The sequence below is a fragment of the Sus scrofa genome, chromosome 14 (genome assembly GCF_054392235.1).
Source record: "Sus scrofa isolate SSC_HxYL_T2T_F1_AM1 chromosome 14, Sscrofa_HxYL_maternal_Yorkshire_Landrace_v2.0, whole genome shotgun sequence".
NCBI lineage: Eukaryota > Metazoa > Chordata > Mammalia > Artiodactyla > Suidae > Sus > Sus scrofa.
Window position 1 is genome coordinate 11,558,078 of NC_139396.1, and position 23,399 is coordinate 11,581,476.

The following is a 23,399-nucleotide window of genomic DNA, read 5'->3' on the forward strand; positions in this document are numbered from 1 at the left end:
ATACACACACACCCCTTCTCCCTCAGATTCTATGCCCATATCGACTATCACAAACTGTGGGCTAGAGTTCCCTGGGCTCTACCACAGGTTCCTGTTGGCCGGTCATTCCATGTACTCCGTGTGCAGAAGCCAGTCCCAAACCCCCAGTCCCTGCTGCTGTGGACTTGGCTCCTTTGGTACCCATCCGGTTTTCCAAGGCTGGGAGTCTGTTTCTGTTCCGTGCACACGTTCATTTGTGTCCTCTCTTTTGCTTCCACTTAGAAGTGGCATCATACGATGTTTGTCTTTCCCTGTCCACCTTCACTTAGGATGATAATTTCCAGGTCCATCCTTGCTGCTGCAGCGTTCATGATTCCATTCTCTTGTATGATTGTGTGATGTCCCCCCGTACATATGAACCTCATCCTCTTTATCCATGCCTCGGCCGATGGACATTTAGCTTGCTCCCTTGTCTTGGCTATTGGAAATGGTGCTTCAGTGGACATTGGGGTGCATGTATGTTTTGAAGGGCCTTTCTTTCCTTTTGATGAAGTCCAACTTTCTGTTCTTTCCTTCCCTTTTGGGATAATGTTTTTCTTGTCATGTGGAAGACCCTTTGCCAAGCCCGCGGACCCAGAGGTTTGCTCCAATTGTTTTTTCTTAGGTGTGGTAAACGTTGCATCATATGTATTTATACACATTTTACATTTGCACTTAATATCCCATGATGAGTTCATTTTCGTATCGGATAAAAACACTATCCCTATACCATTCTACTGCCCTTGAGCTTCTGTATTAGGACATCCCAGGTTGGTGTATTGCTATGGATCTATTTCTGCATTCTCTATCTGTACACTGAACTCTGTCTGCCTCTTTCCCTCCAGCAATGCCAAGCTGCCCTCCATAGAGCATTCTCATAAGCCGAATCACCTCCCACTTTAATGTGCTTTCTCGAAATTATGTTTGACTTTCTGGCTCCTTTATCTTTTCTTTATCCATTTTAGAATAATTTCATCCATGTGGGCCAAAAAAAAAAAAAATAAAAAAAAAACTTCTGTTGGAATTTGGCCATATTCTGTGTTGAGTCTTCCCATCCATGAGTATAATAGGTGTCCGCATTGTTGTAGGCCTTGTTTCGTTTTATCATACAGATGCTCTATCCCAAATATGTATCCCCGGATTTCCCATTGTGGCTCAGTTTGTGATGAACCTGAAAGAGTGTCCAGGAGGATGTGGGTTCAATCCCTGACCTGGCTCAGTGGGATGAGGGTCCAGTGGTGCCACCAGTGGCAGTGTGGCTTGGACCTGGTGTTGGTGGGGCTTTGCTGTAGGCTGGTAGCTGAAGCTCCAGGTTGACCCCCTTGCCTGGGACCTTCCAGAAGCCGTGGGTGCAGCCATAGAATGACCGATGGAACCAAATGCTTCAAGGTTTTGGCAAGTCTTGTGTATTGCATGGTGTTTTTCGTTTTGGTGCCATGTTCTTTTGTGGGATTTACACACATGATGAAGGTGTTTGTGTGGACCTTGTATACTGAGACTTTGATAAAGTGACCTCCATCTCTTCCGTGTGCCTTGGAGATTCAGTGGGCCTTCCCATGGAGGTAGCCATGCTATCCATGAGCATGGAGAATTATGTTTGTGCCTGTCTCATCTGTAGGTCTTTCGTTCTTTTTCATGCCATACTGCCCTGGCTCGTAGCTACAGTACTAAGTAGAAAAGGAGAAATTGGAAAGAACTTTCTGACCTGTTTTGGATGGAGGAGGAAGACGTACATTCCTTCACCATCACGCAGGAGGCTTGGTGTAGCTTTTTGTCGAGATGTTCTTTACGGGGTTCAAGGAGTGTCCTTCTCTTCCTAGATTTCTGAGCGTTTCTTACATGAATGGGCGTGGCACATGTTCTGCAAGCGCCATTGTGACCATGTAGGTTTTCCTCTGTAATGTCTTCATGCAGCCTATAAAGTTGATGGTTGTGCATAGTAAGCCAAGCTAGTGTTCCTTGGCTAGAGTCCCTCTGAACATAGGGTATTGTCGTGAGCTATTTGTTCCTGCGTTTGTTGTATTTTGCAATTTGTATTGTCCTGATGCCTTGTGTGAAAACGTAGGTTGTTGATGGGCAATCTGGCATCTTCTGTATTCTGTAAGCATTTTGTGCCATTTGCTTCCCTCTTAACACCAGTTTGTCTGGGTCCTACCACCTGTTAGCTACTGCACGTTCTTTGCCTACCGTTCTATATATTTTCCAAGTTCTCCTGGAGAGGCCTCTTTGAGCATGGAGTCGTTCGAAGGGTGCATCTCCATGTCCACATATCTGGAGGCTTCCTTTCTTCTCATTCTCGTTGTTCTGCAATGGACAGCATATGCTTTGGACCCAGTGGAGTGAAATGCAGTGGCTCTTTGTTTCCTTATCGTAGAGGTTCTCCAAACATCCCAGGCAGGAACGGCTCCAATATGACTGTGACAGAGGAGTTCTCTGCCTATTTCCCTTATACTGTAACCATAAGGGGATTACCTGAACATGGAAATGCCAGGCTTCTGAAGATGTGTCTGACAGGGCCAGTTCACAGCCACCCCTGCCCATTGTTGTCTGGATCAGCTTACAAGTGGAGAGAGAGCCAGGGTCCAGGAGGGGCCCAGATGCAGTGGTCTGCTGCTTTCTGTGGCCGTGGTCCCATGTGGGCATTGGCTACCACCAGAAGGCTGACATGCAGGAGCCGGGTGCAGTCCCTGGCAGGGGGATCAGCACTCCCAGTGGGCAAAGCTCCAGCCTCTCTCCTACTGCCCAGGGCAAGTCTGAGCTGTGGGTGCAGCCACCAGGCTCCGAAGGCCGATGACCTATGCACCAGGAGGCACTCCCCAGCTCTGTCAGCCACAGTTCCTGGCTGTTGGCAGGGACCGTGATGTCCCAAGGAAGAAGGCCCACCTCCCAGCTGCAGGGAGGTGGTCTTGAGCAAGTCAGAACTGCCCTTTCTCGTCTTCAGCAAGCAACATTTCCATCCCTCCATGTTGCATCCTGCCAACCCATGCGGTTGCCAGTCTTTCTTTGTCAAACCTCTTCCAAAGCACTTCGTGAAAGGAAGGGCATCCTTACCCCGACTGACTAAGAAGCACCTCTTGAAAATAAGCAAGTTTCCCCTCACCCAAGACTCTTAGCTCCTTCCAAGGACCATCCTTGCTCTCTCCTGCCTGCTGCTGAGTAGCAAATTGTTGGGGATCCTGAACTCCTCCAACGACTGGTGTACTAGCAATAGCTTCTGTGACAACAGGAAGCTCCTCCCCCCCAGGCAGAGGTGGTCAGGAGACCGTAGGTGATTTCTCTGTGCTCTGTGCCCCCTTTCAAACCCTTTGCATCCCTGCCATCTGAGGAAGGAAGGCACTGCCTGGGAAATCACCCTGGTGACAGATGCGTCACTTGGCCTGTCTGGCAAGAGGTCATCTGTGATCAGAGGGCCCGAATCCCCTCTGGAACACACTGCTGCATCCCCACCACCCAAACAGGCCCTTCCAATAAGGCATGATGGCCTGGCCGTTGGAATGGCTGGACACTGAAAGTATGCTGTCTGTGACTGGGACACAGGGGACTCGGTGCCTTGGTCTTGGAGACACATGGCATTGCAAAGGCAGAACCCAGGCCAGGGGCCCCACATCCTAAGTCAAATGGGTTTCTTCAGCCAATGCTTTGACTCCCCCTTGAGGGGTTTGGAGATGAACCTTTCCCTGGTATCAGAGGGTTTACTTCCCCTTGGTGTCTGTCATAGACAAAGAGTGTCCAGCCACTGTCTCTGTCTCACACAAGCTGCACCAATCCAGCCCCTGAAATTGGGAAGCTCCTTCACCCACCCTGGGCATGGCGGCCATTTCTGTGATGCAGTGAATGTGCCATCCATTAATCCACTGTTTCCTTGTTGGATGGAGTGATGCCTGGATAGATGGAGTCTCTGATTGGCATTGGAGAGCCCCACCTGCAGCATAGGGAAGTTCCCCGACTCGGGGTCGAATGAGAGCTGGCATTGCTGTTCTACGCTACAGCCACAGCAATGCCAGATCCAAGCCACATCCGTAGCCCACACCACAGCTCAAGGCAATGCTGGATTGCTTAACCCACTGCACAAGGCCAGGGCTCAAACCCACGTACTCATGGATAGCAGTCAGATTCTTCATCTTCTGAGCCATAATGGGAACTCCCTAAAATACTATTTGGTGATGGTCTGTACATCTTTCCTTTCTGCAAATTCTATTGCATTCTTTTCTTTTCCATTTTGAGTCAGCTGCATTGGGGCCTGTGGGCTGTTCCAGGCCAGGGGTCAAGTCCAAGCTGCACCTGCTGGCCTATGGCACAGCCACAGCAATACAGGACCTGAGGCATGTCTCATACCTACACCACAGCTGACGGCAATGCCAGAACCTTAGCCCAGTAAGCCATGCCATGTCTAATCCCCACGTCCCCATGGATCCTAATCAGTGTCCTTAGAGCCGAGCCACACACAATCCTGCTCTTTCATGTTTTAATGGATTGAAAAGCATGAGTAAATGGCTCACTTTAAGTGTGCCTGCACTTGGCATTAATCCTAGATTTTTGGCGTTTGGGGCATTTTCTTTTTCTTTTTTTTGTTTGCTTGTTTTTTATTTTGTAAGTGTTGGCTGCCCCTGTGGCACACAGACGTTCCCAGGGACAACCCAAGATCCTTAACCCTTCTCACCCAAATCCAAAACTTAATTCCTGATCACATAAAGTCCCAGGTCTTCTTGTATCAAAAGCTCCCTGGGGGTGGATGCCAGTGGGCTGGTGAGGTTGGGACCACTGAGCTTCACATGATGGAACCTCCCCCCAAGCCATTAACAGGTCATGAGATTACAGTCACTCACTCCCTCCTTTGTTTTGTCCTCACTGGGACTAAGAGGCCACTGCCTCCACCATTTAGCACATGGCAATAATCCCACCAAGACGATAGGATGGTCCCCCACCCACAAGGCACCGAAGCAGAAAGTCCTGTCCCTACAGCCAAGCCTTTTCCTCTCTGGACTGGCCACCCTCACGGGACACCCTGGAGGAGTGGAGAATCACAACAGCCTGTCATGTGGCCACTTCAGAGAGGCAGAGAGAAACTCTCTAGAGGTAAGGGCTGCCTCCAGCCTCCATTCTCATGACTGGTGAGTGTCCAGAGGGCTGAACGGCACAAAAGCAGCTCTCTATCCCCAGAGTGTTCCGGGATGCAGAGCATGGAATCGATGCCCCAGAAGCCCCCTAGCCCAGCAGGCTGGAGAGACAGGGATGATGAGGCTGTCCCTGGGGCTAGTGAGAGCTGTGTACTCCCAGGAGCAGCCTGGGCATCCTTGTCTCTGTGGAGGAAAGACTTAGTCATTCACCTGTGGATCCAGACTGCCTGGGATCTCACACATGCTTTGTTCCTCTCAGATCCCCCCTCTGTCCTCAGACGACACATCTCTGAGGACACAGGCACATGCAAGATGACAGTGGACCAAGTGCATTTCACAACAGAACGATTTTATCCATGTTTTACATCCCCCATCGCAAAGGAGCTACTGTGCCCACCCACACACACCCAGACCCAAGTCCCCACCACCTAACCCCACCCACCCCCACCCCCTCCTGGCTCTGGTCATTCTGTCCTTCCTCCCCACCCCTATGGCAGCCAGGATGGTTGCTAGGACCTGGAGGAGCCCAAGGCTTCCATGGGGGCTGCCCAGTTGGACTGGCCCTGGAGGGTGGCCCACCATTCCCTACTGGCTGCAGTGCCACTTCCTCCTCCTCCATGTGACACATGGGTCACACCTGCTCCTTTTGGGCTGGGAAGGGTCAACCAGCCCCAGAGCCAGGGTGTGCCTCCCAGAGCCTCGCAGGTCAGCCTTAGGCCTGGCCAGGTCCTCAGCAGCAGCCAGGCCTCCACACCGAGCCTGCTTTCTAGACTTGGCAGCTTCCAGGGGGCCTGAGCTGAGGCCCATTCTCTGTGGAAAGGTGGCCTGGGAAGCTTGCTGGGCCCTCTTCCCTGCAGTGCAGACAAGACCCGAGGCAGGGACAGGGGTCTGTGGTAGCCCCCAGGGCAGCAGGCTGTGGTGAAGGCCCAAGAGGAAGGCCAGGCTGGGGAGCTCCTCCTCATCCTCACTGAACCCGTGACCCAGCCGTGGGGCTTCACTAAGAGGAGAGGCCTCCCTGAGAACCTTGCTGAGAACCTTGCTGGCCCTTGGTCCTGATGGAGGGCCCGAGCGCTTTGTGCCCTGGCGAGGAAATGGCTGTGCAGTTCCAGCCTGAGGGGGTTCCTGATATCCTGGAGAGGGCACAGAGCCTCTGTGCCTGAACAGACCCCTGTCTGTTTGGTGGTGCCTTAGATGGCCATTCTCAGATGAAGGAAAACCGAGTGAATTAGTTGCCAGTGGATCTAATCTAAAAATTCCTAAAGGATCTTCTTGAGATAGAAGGGGAATGATTATAGGAAGAAACATGGAATATCAGGAGTGAAAAAGAGGAATATCCAGTGTTGATATTTGATGAGGATAACATTATTCTCCACTGAGGTTTTTCCTTCTTTTTCTTTTTTCTTTTCTCTTTTTGCCTTTTCTAGGGCTGCTTCCCGTGGTCTATGGAGATTCCCAGGCTACAGGTCAAATGAGAGCTGTAGCCACTGGCATATGCCAGAGCCACAGCAATGCCAGAGCTGAGCCACATCTGCAACCTACACCACAGCTCACAGCAATGCCAGATCCTTAAGCCACATGAGCAAGGCCAGGGATCGAAGCCACAACCTCATGGTTCCTAGTCATATTCCTTAACCACTGCGCCACAACGGGAACTCCTCCACTGAGGTTTTAAAAATGATGTTTGATGTTTCAAAACAAAAAACTACTGTGGCATTTGAAGTGGTTCTCAATGTATTTGCAAACAATATTTAAAACAGAAAGTCAGAAACTACTAAAAAAAAATGCGGTGTACATGGGCCAACTGAAAGAGCTTCCAATGGCCAAAGTGAAGCAATTTGACCAAGAAAATAAGTAATATAGTAGTAGTTTATAACCCAAAGTATAAAATAAATGGTTATGAATCCCTATTAATCAATAAATGCCTAAATTAATCATTCAGTCAATCAATAAGGGATAATAAAAATATATTGTACAGAAGAATTCCAAATACTTATGTAGGTACTCTGTTCTCAGGACGTGCAGCACAATTTCCTGCTTTTAACTGTAGACTGATTATCATGTCTTATTGTTAAAAAGGACAATATAGAAAGGAAATAAAAAGACAGTGGAAAAATCTAACAGGAGTCAAGGTCAACAACACAAGTGCTAAGTCCTTCCTAGAGTATGTGTATCATTGATATGTGAAGAGAATGGCACTTTACCTCTGTGATCTTCTCCCCAAAGTCCATAAACTGCATCTAATCATGAAGAAACATCAGGCATATTCCAAGCGGGGGACATTCTACAAACTAAGTGACCAGCATCCTCAAAACTGTCAAGGTCATCAAAAACAAGGTGTCTGAGAAAATGTCACAGCCCAAGAGGGGCCTAAGGAGACATGACAACTAAATGTAACCTGGTATCATAGATGGAATACTAGAACAGAAAAAACACATGAGGTGAAAACTAAGGAAGTTTGAATAAAAAGTATGGATTTTAAAGTATGGACTTCAGGAATTCCATACTTTAAATTGGCTCAGTGGGTTAAGAACCCGACAGGGTCCATGAAGATGTGGGATCTATCCCTGGCCTTGCTCAGTGGATTAAGGATCAAAATGTAGCATCACTGCAAGCTGCCGCATGGGTTGCCATTGTGGCTGGGATCCAGCATTGCTGTTGCTGTGGCTGTGGCATGGGCTGGCAGCTGCAGCTCCGATTCAACCCCTAGCCTGGGAACTTCCTAGAGGCCCTAAAACATATATATTTTAAACAGAAAGTATGTATATACATTTGTTTGTTGTTTTTTCTTTTTTCCAGGGCCATACTCGCAGCATATGGAGGTTCTCAGGCTAGGCGTCAAATTGGAACTATACCTGCCGGCTCACACCACAGCCACAGCAATGCAGGATCAAAGCCACATCTGAGACCTACAACACAGCTCATGGCAACGCTGGATCCTTAACCCACTGGACAAGCTCAAGGCTCAAACCTGTGTCCTCATGGACGTTGGTCAGAGGACACTGAGCTATGATGGGAACCCCTTTTTTTCTTTCTTTTTTCCTTTTTTTTTTTTTTTTTTTTGAGAGAGAGAGAGGGAGAATATGAACATGAATGCATACCAAGGGAAAAAGAGTAAGAATGAGAATCTAACAGGATATAAACCTGGGTTTCAGGGAGTTCCCATTGTGGCACAGCAGAACCAAATCCAGCTAGTATCCATGAGGATTCGGGTTCTATCCCTGGCTTTGCTCACTGGGTGGGGGATCCAGTGTTGCCGAGAGCTGTGGTGTATGTCAAAGATATGGCTCAGATCTTGCGTCGCTGAATAGTGTCTGAATAGACAGACTGAGTGAGGTATTGAAGAGGCAAGAATGCTGAAGAAGCTTTGAAGTATGCTTGTGGCAATGACCTAGGCTCATAGCAATGATCTTGGCTTTTAGGGAAGCAAAAGCTAGCACACTGGACCCTGAGGCCCAGTGATGCACCACCATGGCGTCTGATTTTATTTGCAATGTCTTGGGCACTCAGTATGCAGGAGCCTTTTAGGACTGACTGAGCCACTGGAAACAGAAATCAAGGAGGAAGTCACAGTACTCGGTACTAGGAAGGGGAGGTGCCTTCCACCTTCCTCGGTCCTGTAGTATTGCTACTTCTCCTCTGCAGAGAAAACATAGCCTGAAGTGTGACAAGTTCTAGCAGGTGTGAGAAGGCTCCCCGTCTTCTTTAGCCCTCTGTGATTTGGAACTGCTCATTCTAGCCTTCACATGGAGTGTATGGTCTCTATCAGGTTTTAGGATTTCATTATAGTTTCTTGCCTTATTCCCAAATTATTTATCTTTCCTTTATAATTATTTAAAAGTCCACCAGTTGGCTTCTCTAACCATTACAATTTGAGAGATGAGACCCTGTCTTCTCCCATAGGACTCAGCCTTACACTATCTCAGGGACCTGAGAGGCCAGGCCTCCTTCTCTAAGCCTGGTTCACATCCTTCTGGTTGAACTCAAGCAGTGAGAGAACACATTTTCCTTTTGAAAAACAAAGTTGGCTTTGGACACACTCTGCAAGTGTACGTTTTCAACTTAGAGCTCTGTGCTCTTTGTTAAAAGCCCCCTTTGGGTTAATTATAAAGTGCCTAAATTATATTTGATTATTTCAGGAGAAAAATCTGCACTAGGACAGTGTGTCTGTGCCTGCAAATCCACTGACTGACATTCCATTCTCTACATTCCACTTTTTCTCAAGAAATGTCCTGACTACATGTGTCATTCAAACAAACCAGTTGTGAGAGGCATTGGGAGAAAGCATGGAGCCCTTTCTAGGTTTCTGGGCTAAAATGTACTTTAAAATAGCCCCTCCACTCCTATAACTATCTCTTCCACCCCTGTGCATGTATGAGACCTTCCCTTATGAGATTCCATACTCATGAAAATATGGATAGGATGAAACCAACATGGGAGTACCGTCCTGCATTGTGGCTCTCCCACGTGGTTTGTGGAAGGAGAAACTGGCCTTTCATGGTTGCTGCATCTCATCCACTTTTCCCAGAATGGCTCCTGCTGCCTGAGTTGGTGACGGTAGGACTGGGCATCTTCCATCCCACCCTCTCCTTTGTGGAACTGCTGTAATCCACCCAAGATGGCATGTCTTCCCTTGGCATCTGTTCTGCAGCTGGGACAATCTCCATGGCATAACACAAAGGGCGATGTGGTTCGTGTTGGAAAGCTCTTGAAGTTGAAAACTGCTTTAACAGGCCAAATCCTGGAAACTTGTTTATGAAATGTCCTCATAACTCTTCACGAAGCTGCACTGGGTCCATCAACCCTCTATGGCTTGGAGGCAACTGTGAGATGTGAGGACACTCAGGAGGAAATGTCCGTTTGTTTTCCAAGTTAGTTTAGCACAAGATCACTGTCACCCAAGCAATGGAACATGTTGCTATGGGAACTGCAAAGATGATAATGCTGCTTCAAAAGGTTGACAATTGGAAAAGCCTCTTTTTTTATGTCATGCCCATGGGATGCACATTTTGCTTAGATCATTACTGTTGAAAGTTTGTCCATATAAATTATTTGGGAGCAAATAATTTGTGACTCTTAAAATATTTAGAATATTGAAATTTGGGGAAAAGTATTACCATCTAGGTGCATTAAAATCGCTTGTGTGCTGGAACTCTCACAGGCCTGATGGAGTCAGAGTTGTTATCAGGAAGATATAAAATCTCCCTGCAAAGCCATGTGGAATGGCCCATCTCATTCATGTCTTATCCTGGATTCAGGCCACTGATGAATGGTTTATGCACAGAGTCTTGGTGCATTTCTTTTTTCACTTTCGTCTCCTGAAATTTCCTGCTTTCACAATATAGGTTATAGAACCATGACAGTCTCTTCATGAAACCATGACTGGAGCCACATGCCATATGCCCCCACGCATGTTTGCATCATTACACGGACATGGATGAGTGCATATCTATGTATGAGTGCATGGGTATATACATACCTATTCAGTCCTCATTGTCATGTGGTTGGGGTCTGTAGTCACCACAAACATGGAATCAGTGAACGCTGAACCACTGCGCCCATGGGAAATTCAGGGTTAGGTTCCTGCCAGCCTCTGGTCACACTTTTTTGTCTCTTGATAAATACAAAAGCTTATTTTATGTGTGTTTCTGTTTAAAGACACCTTGTTTAATATACACTGTTGTTTCATTGGCACTGAACTCACAGCCAATTGCACTGTAATCCTATGTGTAAACAAAATGTATCTAACCAATGTATTTCCCCCCCCATAAAGTCCTAGACAACACTTCAGCACCAAACATGGGGGCCATTTGAAAGAGTTAAATCACACACACACACACCACAAAAATGTGGGGAAATGTGGCACTAAATAGACCAGAGAAGGGGCATTTGCTTACAGTATGAGTGGAAACAAGAAGGCAGAGTTTCGCTTTGTTCAGCCTTAGCTGGAAATGCATTTGTAGGTAGATGAATTTTTCTCTTCTCTGCGTGTGTCCACATGTGAGCAAAAGCACCCCAAGCCCTGACTTGGGGTGACAAATACATTTTTAGTGAATAGGTGAATTCTCTGATATGGAATCTGTGACTAATGAGAACCAACTGTATGTGTATATATATATAAAATCAATAACATCTTCCCACCAGATGGAAGATCCAGTGCTGAACCATGTGGAAGCCAGGGCAGACCTCTGCCAGCCAGAACATACTGTACACTTCCTGTCCCTTGAGCACTTCCTTCTTCTGAGCACTCCGGGAATGAGCTCCCTACTCCCTGGCTCCTCAAGCCCTGGCTTTTATCCTCCTTGCAAGGCACCTACAGTGTGTGTTGGAGTGATGCTTTCTTCAGGTGTATGACCTGTTATCCTTTTAGGCTGTGCAGATGTGGAGGGTGAGCCAGGGCCCCATGTTCAGGGCAGTTATCCACAGCTGGTGGGTGAGCCACGTGTGAGAAGATCTGCAATATGGAAATGCTTGCGTCAGGAGACTGGAGGTGGGCAAGGCTCATCTGAAAGATATTATTGGCCTGTCTCCCTTCCATGGATTTCTTTTTGTCTGGTTTACTGGCTGCCCCAGCCATCATGCAGATGACAGAGGAATGAATTAGCAGTCTAGAGACTGTGCCAGGTCTTGCCTGTACAACCAGGGAGGAGTTGCTCTTCACGTCCTCATCTGTAGAACAAGGTCATTTGTTTAGGGAAATCCTATGGTTCTAAAGTCCTTTTTGAAAAAAAAAAGAATTAATAATGTAATTCTGAGAAACTCGGATGGAATTGTGTAACAAGGTACTTGCATGCCATTTCAGAAACCCTGTTTTTGTCTGTTTTTTTTTTCCCCCCCCTTAGGGCTGCATCCGTGGCATATGGAGGTTCCCAGGCTAGGGGTTGCATCAGAGCTGTAGCCACCAGCCTACACCTCAGCCACAGCAATGAGGGATGCAAGCCACATCTGCAGCCTACACCACAGCTCACAGCAATGCTGGAACCTTAACCCACTGAGGGAGGTCAGGAACCCAACTTGTGTCCTCAGCGATGCTAGTCAGATTCATTTCCACTGAGCCACGTTGGGAACTTCAGGAGCCCTGTTCTTTATGAAAGTATTCAGGAGATAATGCAATATGTGCTTTATATCTTCTCCACTTAAAAAGCTGACTCATTTGCATAAAAACTTTTTGGATGGTTTTTATGAATGATTTGGGTTTTCAGAGTTAAAAGAATTTTTGAGTTGTGATAGCATCACAACCCCTAAAAATTGTTTAATAGCATCAAGATTAGGTAGGCCGTTTTGTTTGGGATTTTAGTAACTGAGAAAGTATAGGTTGTTAGCAGCACTCTGGAGCATGTACTACCCGTAGCACACGCTGTTAGTCACTAAAATTATACTGGTTCTAGACACAACAGTATTCCCATTTTTCAGTTGATGAAACCAAGGTTCAGAATGGCTAGGATGTCAGATACACTCTTCAAATCCAAGTATCCAGGTCCCATAACCTACATTCTTTTTCTTTGGCTAGGCAAATTATAACACGCTAAATGTACATTAGATTTTATCGGCCAAATGTGGAAATTATGTTTTGCAATTTTTAGCTCCAGTGTAGTTATAAGATCTAGTATATGGGAATAAAGACATTGAGGAAGTAGACTTATTTTACTAGGAACCAACACCTCATCCCTTTTGCAGAACAAAATTAGACTTTAAAAAAACCCCAAGATGTTATTAAAGGAAACTTTCAAATATAGTTTTATATAATTCTGGTAGTATTGCTTTTAAGCTGGTAGCTGCTATATATGTTAGTTGCCTTGTGCATCTACCAAGCGAAAAGCACTGTACTTAGCAAAATTGTCAGCAATTTCTTTAGATGCCCTTTGACTCTGGTGAGCAATCAAAACATTCCTATCTACTCCTCAGGGAGAGTCTGAATGTAAACACATCATTCCTTCTGTTCAGCTCCTGTGCACCCTCTCTACCTTTCTGAGTCTTCTGTCCAAGTTGGTTACCTTGTCACCAACATCCCACTCATGAAACGGTCAGCACTTCCCTGAGGACTGCTCACCATTGGTCACCTTTCTCTCCTCTCCTAATCAGGACTGTCTTGTCACATCACATCACCTTTCACTCACCAAGTGTTTATGGAGCATTCAGCTCACGCCAGACACTATTCGAGGTACTGGGAACACAGCAAAGAGAAAAGGAGAGTAAAATCCCTGCTTGGGGCTTACATTCTAGTGGAGAAAAGAGAAAACAAACAAGAGATGGGGACCGAGTGTTGCTGGTGGACCTGGCAGTGTGCTCCAGAGAGGGACCAGAAGGAGGAAAGGACACCTGAGTGGATGAGACCGAAGCTGGGGACCAGTGAGGGAGGGGTGGGAACAGTGTGGTTGTGGGGGACAGAGGACAACGTGGAAGAGGCCTGGAGGGAGCAGGTGCAGGGAGGGATGGTGGCCTAGGTGGGACCTGGCCAGCAGCGGGGAGCAGAGGGTAACCACTGCAGGTAGAGCTGGGGATGGGCCAAGGGAGCTGGACACGGTAGCTTCCAGCAGTAGGCATAGAGACCAGGTGGAAGTTGTGTTCCTGACACTTTCCAGCTGGGCCGCATCAAGGGGCCACCTGCCCTCGTGGCTCCGGCCCAGCGAAGGAAAGGAAAGCATTCTCCATCACCCGAAGACAGGGCTGTGAGCTCCAAGCACGCACTCTGCAGTCAGGCGGGCCTGGGAGCTTCACAGTGTCTCCTCAGTTCATGGGCAGCTGCCGGGTGGCGGTGGGGGGGGGGGTGGTGTTGGCGAGGTGACAAGGCAGGCGCGCTGGGGCTCGGCGGTGGGGCGCAGAGCCACTGCAGGCGGCGTGGGGTGGCGGCGGTGGGGGGGCAGACTCGGCAGGAAGACGGGGCCTTAGCAGGCCCTGTAGGGTGCGAGGGGGACCCCCCCTCAGTACGCCTTGCGGGGAGGCAGGGCCTCTTCAGTCCAGGTGCCAGGGGGGCGGGGCCTCGGCAGGCTGTGTGACTGGGGGGCGCGGCTTCTTCAGGTCGACCTGGGGGAGGCGGGGCTTCAGCAGACCGCGTGCTGAGGAGGCGGGGCCTCTGCAGGCTGTGTGACTGAGGGGCGCGGCTTCTGCGGGACTCGCGGGGACGGGGCGGGGGGGGGGGCCCTCTGCAGGCCACGTGCCAGGTGGGCAAGGATTCTGCAGGCTGCGGGCGGGGAGGCGGGGTTTCGGCAGGCCCTGCGCCGGGGGGGCGGGGCCTCCGCTGGCTATGTGACTGGGGGGCGCGGCTCTGGGGGCCGCGGGGGGAGGCGGAGCTAGACACGCCTTGTGCTGGGGGGACGGTGCCTGGGCCAGCCATGCGCAGGGAGGCAGGGTCTCGGCGGGCCGTGTGCCGGGGGGGCGGGTCCTCAGCAGGCCAAGTGCCAGGTGGGCGCGGCTCCTGCAAGCCCCGCGCGGGGAGGCAGGGCCTCGGCAAGCCATGTGCCAGGGAGGCAGGGCCTTGGCAGGCCGCGTGCCAGGGAGGAGAAGCCTAGGCAGGCCCTGTGCCGGGGGCGGGGCGGAGCCTCGGCAGGCCGCGCGCGGGGAGGTGGTGCTTCGACAGGCCGCGCGCGGGGGGAGCGGGGCCTCGGTAGGCTATATGACTGGGGGTCGCGGCTTCTGCAGGCCGAGCCAGGGAGGCAGGGCCTCGGCAGGCCTTTTCCTGGGGGGGCGGGGCCTCGCAGGCCGCGCGCGGACAGGGGGTCCTCCGCCGGCCTTGTGCCTGGGAGGCGGGGCCTCGGCCGGCCGTGTGCCAGGTTGGCTCGAATGTGCCCGGGGGGCGGGGCCTCGGCAGGCCGCGGGAGGCGGGGACACACGGCTCACACCCAATCCCAGGCACAGCCTAGTTAACAGTCCGCAGCCATCTTGAATCGCGGTGTTGCTCTTATTTCCTCAGGAACCGTTTTTTAACGGCTGGCGCAGCTGCTTCCCTAACTGGGGTCTGCAGTGCAGGCGTGGTGTCTCTGCACTGCGCCCTGCAAGCAACTGAAACCCGGCCAAGCACAAAGGAAAAGAAAAGGTAGACTTTGCTTTATTTCCCAGACTGTACTTTTATGAGGAGGGAATTGTTAATGGGCTTTGTAGGTGACAGTTGAACTGCTGAGGAGAAGAAGGAGGCCTGGGGTGGGGCAGAGGAGTCCAGGGCGCCAGAAGAGCCAGTGGGGAGCAGGTGGTGGTGCTGAGGGAGTGAGGGGGCGGTGGGGAAGACGGAGATGAGATGTGAGGGTGGTGGTGAGGTGGGGAGGATGGTGATGAGGTGGGAGGTTGGTGATGAGATGGGGGGGTGGTGGTGAGGTGGAAGGATGCCAGTGATGAAGTGGGGAGGACAGCGATGAGGTGGGGTTACGGAGATGAGGTGGGAGGATGGTGGAGTTGAGCTGAGAGAGAGGGTGGTTAGGAGATCTGCGGTGAGGTGGGAGGATGGGGGTGAAGGAGGAGGGTGACGATGGGATGGTGACAGCTGTGATGAAGTGGGAGGTCCGTAATGAGGTGGGAATAAGGCGGGGTGGATGGTGATGAGGTGAGAGGACAGCTAGAGGAAGTGGAGAAGGGGCTGACTGCAGGGCCAGCAGTGAGAGGGCTGTCACACAGCACAGGAATCTTGACAGGCATCCAGCTTGAGAGGAAAGCCTTCAGGAAGGAGCGGTGTTGGGTGTCATTCAGATGGGCCCAGTTATGGTAGATTGAGGACGTTATCAGCACTACTAAATATCAAATAGACAACCTATCAGCATCTTGTACGAACCTGTAATGGAAACGAATCTGGAAAAGACTAGATATACACATGCAGGGGTATAATGGAATCACTTTTCTGCACACCTGACACACAACATTGGAAATCCACTCTACTTCAATAAAAAAGTTATTCAGGAGGGGACAGGAGCAGAGTAATAATTAGATTATTGTGGTGACAGTCGCCAACTTCCAGCCCCCTTTGGTGCTGGGCTCCTCCTTCGTCCTCTCACAGGTGCGAATGCCTCTGACCCTCTGCCCAGACGTGACTCTTGCTAGAATGTCCATGTTAGAGGGGCTGTGACTCTTTAAAAGGAATTTTTCCCTGGTGGGGTCCCCAGTGTCCCAGGCCTGGCTTGCCAAGAGTGGTCATGAGGGGCCAACTCTCACAAAAGCCCTGGGACTGAGAAGGCCTGCATCAGCTTCCACTTGGAGCCATGGAGGTGCCCAGTTACAAATGCCTTTTTAATGTTGCTCCCAACACTCTGTAACATATCAGGCCATTGCTTCAGGTAACTTCATCGTGAGGCCACTTTCCATTTTATTTCATATTTTCCTGAAGGGATATTGTCCTTGTCAAGCAGACAGGAGCTGACGAGGTGAGGGATCGTAACAATGTGTTATAACTTTGTAAAATTTCTCACCCAGCTCCCTCCCATCATCAACTCAAGACCTAAGATACCGGAAAAGCATCTCTTCTCTCCTCCTTTTTCTTCCTCTGGCTGGTCCTGACCAGAGGGCCCTAGTGAGAGCGGCTCCTGATAATGTCAGGATCTTCTTCGGAACCTGCAGCATAATTCATTTTCCCCGGAATGGATGTGGAGCCTCCCAGTGCTTCCAAATTGGGCTGCACCAACTCTGAGACTTCTGTGTTCCATTTTCTCAATGCTCCAATGAATTGTCAAGACAAAGCTTTGTGTCAAGATAGAGAAGCATCTTTTCCAAGGCCTGCATTTCTGGCTGGGAAACAGGAGCCCAAATCCTAAATGTGTCTATTTGGTCAGCTTACAGTCCAAACAGCGATTTTGGAAATGCGGAGTTTGCAGAGCCTGATGCCTCTCCTGAAGTTTAAATCTGCACGGTTGTCACCAGTTACAGACTATGGCAGATGGCTTGCAGTGTGTAGAGGAGGACAATGGACAAGGAGTCAAAGAGAGAAAAGAGCAGCGCATGTCCTGGTTCAGCTCCTCCAAGTTGCCATTAAAAGTGCATAATTTCACCAGACTCTAGCCTCAAACATCCATGGTCAATTAAAAGCTGTCTCCGGTCAATGGGTTGTGACACAGAGTTTCTATGTTCTAGGGACACCTTCTACCCTTTAGACAGACTGCCTTTCGCCCTGAAAAGTGGCATCCAAAGCCCCACTGTCAGCTAACAAGTGTGTAACTTGCATTGGTGGCACCTTCAGGTTTCATGGCATTTCCTGTCTCTTCACCATGTATAGGCTGTGCATTAAAACTTCCGAAATCCCCTTTTCTATTCTCAAGGGTTCCCACACCCCAGATGATGATGGAATCCGCAATTATAATAAGCAACTTCCAAACAAAATTAAGGGCCCTGCTTTCCTTACAACCATTGCTCTTTTCCCTATACTTCTTCAAACTGGCCCAAGACATTTTAAGGCTGCTGTCTTTGGCTTCTGTGCAGAAAAGAGTGCCTCCTGGTTTCTTCATCTGCTGAAGATGGACCTAGTCCCTTCTCATTTCTTAACCTAAGCTGTGAACCTTTTGCTAATGATGATTTGTAGTCTGAGCTCTCTGGGGTCCAGAGAGAGCTCTGCAGGTGCCTGTCAAATGCTCCACCTGAGAAAGACCAAGCCAAGCTAAATCAAGCACCATGGCTTGACTCAGCTTTCCAAGTTCTGCAGCAGAACAGCAACCGCCCACCCCCACCAGGAACAGAACCTCCCATCAACAGCTTCCTCGCTCCCCCTGGGTTTCTCCCAGTAATTTTTTGAAGATTGCCCGGGGCTGCCAGCCTCATCTGCCTTTTCACTTGGCTTGTTCCTCCTCTCCCAGCTATTTGCTAAAATACAGGGCTTCCTCCCCCTCTTGTTAGAACAAAACTTGTTAGGAAGTTGACCCTAGTCTTCTGAGGATTCCTCGTGTTGTCCCAAAGCCTGTCAGGTAATGTGTAAGTCTGTTAGTTTAAGTGGCAGAGCTAAAGGCTTTTCTCTAACCAACTGACTGGTTTCCCCTCTGCCTCTGAGCAAGCTTCATTCTAGAGTCAGAGATGTCCAGGCACAGCCTTCTGAGTACACTCTCCTCTTGACTTTGAAATCTTCACTGGGCTTTGCCTGCATCTATGCTGGACGATGAGCCTCGGCAACACACGAGGACTTCCATGCCTCACTGGTCAGCACCACTGTGCTGCTGGGATGGAGCCTCCATCCTCCATTCCTATATCCATGCCTACTTTTCAGGCTCACTGGTGAAGAAATAGGATGAGGAAGCAGGAAAGGATCAGAGGCAAGGAGCATGGTCTCACTGACAGTCCATAAGCCTGAATATCTGAGTTTCAGCTCCTTTTATGCAGGTTTCACAGCTGAGAAACAGCCCACCCAATCCTCATTCTGTCTTCACACCACAAGGCTGGCATGGGCAGAGTGCCATCAGGAGAGAACACAGCTCCCACCATGGAGAACCCCTCTAAACTTGCTTGCACCAAAGTCTAGTTCCAACAGCATGTGGCCCGTGGAAAATGCAGCTGCGGTCAGTAACTGAGGTTCTCAGACAGCCTTGCCCTTGCATCCTAGCTCCTGGCACATGCTCCTTCCTGGTTCGCCTACCATGAAGCACGTGACCCCTCTGATGAAACACATATGTGATGACTGACATCCTGGGTTTCTGCCCATGGCAAGTAGGCCCCTGCAGTCACTGGACCACAGTTCTCCCCCACCGAAGGACCCTGCAGGCCATGGAGCACCATGGCTTACAGCAGGGTTTTGGCCCCCATCACCAATGTCATCCCACTAAGTATGTGCCAAGAAGACTCTTGATAAGCCTAAAACCTAATTTGATATGTGGAAGATCCATCTTCACATAAGACCTCAGACTGGTGACAGTTTGGTTTACAGAGAGAGGGTCACAGTCCCAGAGGAGAGATCTACCCAGCAAGGGTGCTCAATGAGGAAGACAGAGCTTTATCCCCTTATTCCTGCAGCATCCACCCTTGACCTTCATGGTTCACTTTGGTCTCAGGCTTTCTCCCAGTGTTGAAGTGAGGGTGTGGGTGTTGTCCTGTACCTCTCCTAGGTCTTAAGAGTACAGCCAACACTCAGCCTCCTCCTACACTCTGGCCCCTCAATCAGCCCTGGACACCTAATGTGGATATGACAGACATGCAGCTGCTGCGACAGCCCCTGATGAGTGCCAAGACCAGCCTTCCCAGTGAGTCCACTCAGGACCTGAGGCATTGCTCAGCTGGCTTGCTGCCACCAGCAGCACTCAGTCAGGTGGTGGTCCTTCCTCACCCAGCAGAGCCAGGCTCTCCTGGACTGTTAACATGGAATTTGGAGGGAATCTTGTGCCTCAAAGAGCATCACTCTTCTGGGGAGAGAAGAGGAATGCATGTGACAATATTAAAGCCAAGGCTGTGTGGTGAAAGTTTAATAGAACAAATATATGGCTGGCTGGCTGAGGAATAATAAAATCACTCTGATGATGAGGACTTTACTGCACTGGTTTCCAGACCCTTGTTTGCTAAATAAATATATTTACTTGGACTCCAAGCTACTGGGTGACCTTGGTCCAATGACTCCACTTCTTCCAGCCATTGTTTCTTCATTGTAAACTGAGAGGATGGGGCTCTGTGAGTGATTCTTGGAGTATCCTCGTACTGGGGGAGGACGTCTCATATTGTTGGAGCATAAATACTCTCTACCAGTTACTGGGCATGTTTTCAGGGGGTGCAGAGTTGACCCTAGTCTTGTTGCTCTTGTGCTGGTGGCAGGAAGCCATTGTTGCTGCCTTCCAGGACATTGTTGTCCGATGGGGAATGTGTGATGGGGTCTTTCTAAATCCCCTGACCAACCCCTCCCCCTGGTCAAATAAATTCCAAAACTATTTAAAGAAACCTCTGAAAGACTGAGATGAAAGTATTTGTACCGTAGATGTCCCCCAGATGATTCATTTATTGGTTGATGAATTTTATAATGTGTGATTAGATTTAGTCTAAGATCATAAGTCCTTTCTTATGAAATGTACATGCAGCTAGCACCCATGTCTGCATTATTCTCTGGGACTTGAGTAAGAATCTTGTTTGAAAGTCACTGCTATCAGGAAGCAAAGTGTTTGGGGTGTGTGCAGCCTGAGCGTGGCCAAGAGTTGAGTCCCTCTGGTTCATGCAGCTCTACCAGATAACCTGCTGTCACATAACCTACTGCGATGTTTCATCCATGTAGATTATGTTAGCAGCTGTCCGGTGGGGCCTAGAGCAGCTCACTGCAGAAAGGAGTGTGGAGAGAGGGGTGGCTGAAGTGGGTATGGGGTCCAGAACAGGGCTCTGTGAGGGGAACCCAGGAAAGGTGTCTGTGTCAAGACTGATCACCCCACAGCACCATTGGAATGATTGAGGGAGGGAGAGTGTGATATGAAAAATAGCAAACCCAAGGAGTTCCTGTTGTGGCACAGTGGAAACAAATCTGACTGGTATCCACGAGGATGCAGGGTTGATCCCTGGCCTCACTAAATGGGTCAGAGATCCGGCATTGCCGTGAGCTCTGGTATAGGTCATAGACATGGCTTGGATACCTCATTGCTGTGACTGTGGCTGTGGCTGTGACCAGCAGCCGCAGCTCTGATTAGACCCATAGCCTGGGAACTCCCCTATGCTGCAGGTGTGGCCCTAAGAAGCAAAAGGCAGAAAAATAGCAAACTCGGGATATGCAATACACACATATATATTTTAGATTTCTTACATGTATAGCCATGGCACTGACAGTTGATAAAACGGGTTCATTGATAAAACCGTAGGTATTGGCAAGATTCTTATGTTTCTTAAAGAGAGATTAATACATATTAAAGATTAGAACTGTTAAGGAATGAATGGATTAGGGATAACAATTAATTGTCTAGTTGTGAAAACAGCCTCTCTGCCTAGATTCTGTAGGCATGAGTACAATGAAATGTCAGGTTTTCTGGGTTTTGTTTTTTTGATGTACCTGCAGCATAGATAAACAGGCTAGGGACTGAATCCCACCTAAGCTGGAACTGTGGAAATGCCACATGCTTAACCTGCTACACCCCCGTGGGAACTCCACAAGATGTCATTTCTTACAAATTTTCTAAAATTTAATCTCTTCCTGTTTCAAACGACTCACCTCTATTGGTTGAAATTAGTAAGTTTTGTTATAAAATTGAATAGCAAGACGACACTGGCTACATACACGTTCCAAGTGGCTTGTCTCCCTTCTAGAAACCGCCAACCTGCCTGCTGCCATCCTGCCTCCCCAACCAGAGCAAGGCCTCTTGAACCACCTCCAAGCAGCTGTCCTCCCCAGGACAGCCTCAGGTTTCTACAGGCTACCCAGCTGAGATGTCCCTGGGGTGCAGTGCTCTCGCCTTCCTCTCCTTCAGTCCAACTCCATGTCCACAGTGAAGGGTCCCAACGGAAACCCAGGAATTTGAGGGAGGCCCTTTCTCTTGGAAAACAGCCCCTGTCTAGAGGCTTACCGCCTTCTGAAGCCATTCCCACAGGCATGGGCCTGGAACACCACGGGCTGGTGGCCTCAACGTGGACAGTCAAGAGCAGGACCCAGCGAGGGACCTGCCCCAACAGATGCTCAGGATGCAAGTAAAGGAGCCCAAGTTTGAATCTCAACAGTAGAATGCTGGCCTCCAGTCATTCTGCAGTGGGGGAGGGGCCGAGGGCAGGTGAGCCTGGGTGGGGGTGGGGTGCCATTCCATGCTGGCCTCTGCAGGGAGGCAAGAACCAGACATTTCTTCCACCTTATGCAGGGGCCAGACAATTGTCCAGTGCCTCGTCAGGCAATGTATGTGTTAGTTTTCAGAGTCACAGCACCGAGGTTTGTCTTGATGTTCCTTTTCCCTTTGTTATTCATCAACTTGTTTGTTGTCCTTCAACCCCCTCAGCTTCAGTCCTGGCTCTTGGCTTCCTTCCCCACAGGCCAGACTTTCTGAACAAAATTCACCTTTTATCATCTGATAACCACGTGCGTTTTCATGGCCACCTGGAACCCAATGTTTATGGTTTGGCTTCTCTCAGCAGACCCACCATTTGTGATTGGTGTGTATCCGTATTTCCTAAGGAAGCCATCTTGTGTGCCAACCAGCATCCAGCAGGACCCACCTTCCTCATGTTCCCTTGTGCTGGAAAGGCCCAGTCTATCCAAAAAGCCACTGCACAGCCCACATGTCCAAGACCAGAGATCAGTCTGACGTGTTTCCCATATTATGACATTGCTGGTAAGTATTGTATGTTTTACCTTTTTAATGATTGAATGTAATATTTGCAACAAATCCCCCCTTCTCAGGGATCACAGTCCACTTGTGCGTGATTGAATTTGCAGTGTTGAGTCCTCCTCCCCCCTCTTTCCCCTGTCCACTCAGTCCTCGTTCCCACTGGTAATCAGAGATACCTGTTTCATTCACATCTTTTCAGAGATCTTTTGGGCAAGGAACATTGAATGCAATCCATTCGCCTTTTCAAAAATTATTTCTTTGTCTCTGAAAATTAAAATGTGCACAGGGATGTAAAATGTTGGAGGATAATGAGAGAAAGCAATTATATATGTATAATATATATGTATATATATGTGTGTGTGTGTCTGTATGACAGGGTCCTTTTGCTGTAAAGTTGAAATAGACAAAGCATTGTAAATCAACTGCAATGGAAAACTTAACAATTATAAGGTAAGAGTTCATCTTGAAAAAAAGTAAAAAGGAAAAATAGAAAATTAAATCTTGTCTCTGTATATCTGAGTATATTATTTTTGTCACCTTCATACTGCCATTGTGGCTCCTCTGTTACTGGACTAACCTTTATTATGGGAGTTTCTACATTCTCTTGAAATTCAAGGAACTGAAAGAACAGAGTGTTCAAAGCCAGGCAATATCAAAAGTAAATATCCAGCTCCATTTGAATTTTTCATTTCCTATACGCAGTGCCTGCCTTTAGCCTTAACTCTGTCCTATGCAACATTTTGGACATATCTTTACTGAAAGTTCTTTCCCTATTTATCTGAAATTTACATTTCCCTCAGCATCAGCATTTATCTGGCAAGACTAGCCAAAAAGGGTAACATATTAGGCGCTTAGTAGTGAGCAGTTCTAGAGAGGATGAGAACTTGGACTAGAAACTGAAGTGTGCATTTTGGTCCAACCCAAAATAAAATGGCAAAGGGACCCCAAATCTGCAGGATGAAATGTCAATGGAAGAGGCAGGATATAGGATTGAGTGTTTGTGCTTCGTGGGGTTAAGGACAGAAATAAGGGACAAGAAGACAAGTTAATGTACTAAATATCCAAGAGATCTGTTTTTTTTTTTTTTGTCTTTTATTTA

The 23,399-nt window shown here is 48.8% G+C and overlaps 1 long non-coding RNA gene across 3 annotated transcripts; it reads left to right on the forward strand.

Annotated features, from left to right (window-relative positions):
• The first annotated feature begins 14,352 nt into the window (after positions 1-14,352).
• On the forward strand, positions 14,353-19,608 carry LOC146396308 (uncharacterized). Of its 3 annotated transcripts, none has more exons than XR_014826493.1 (3): positions 14,353-14,534; positions 15,043-15,165; positions 16,527-19,608. It is a non-coding gene; the product is annotated as an uncharacterized LOC146396308 (long non-coding RNA). The 3 variants fall into 3 exon arrangements; XR_014826492.1 differs by lacking the exon at positions 14,353-14,534 and adding an exon at positions 14,700-14,902; XR_014826494.1 differs by lacking the exon at positions 14,353-14,534 and adding an exon at positions 14,700-14,736.
• The last annotated feature ends 3,791 nt before the right edge of the window (positions 19,609-23,399 follow it).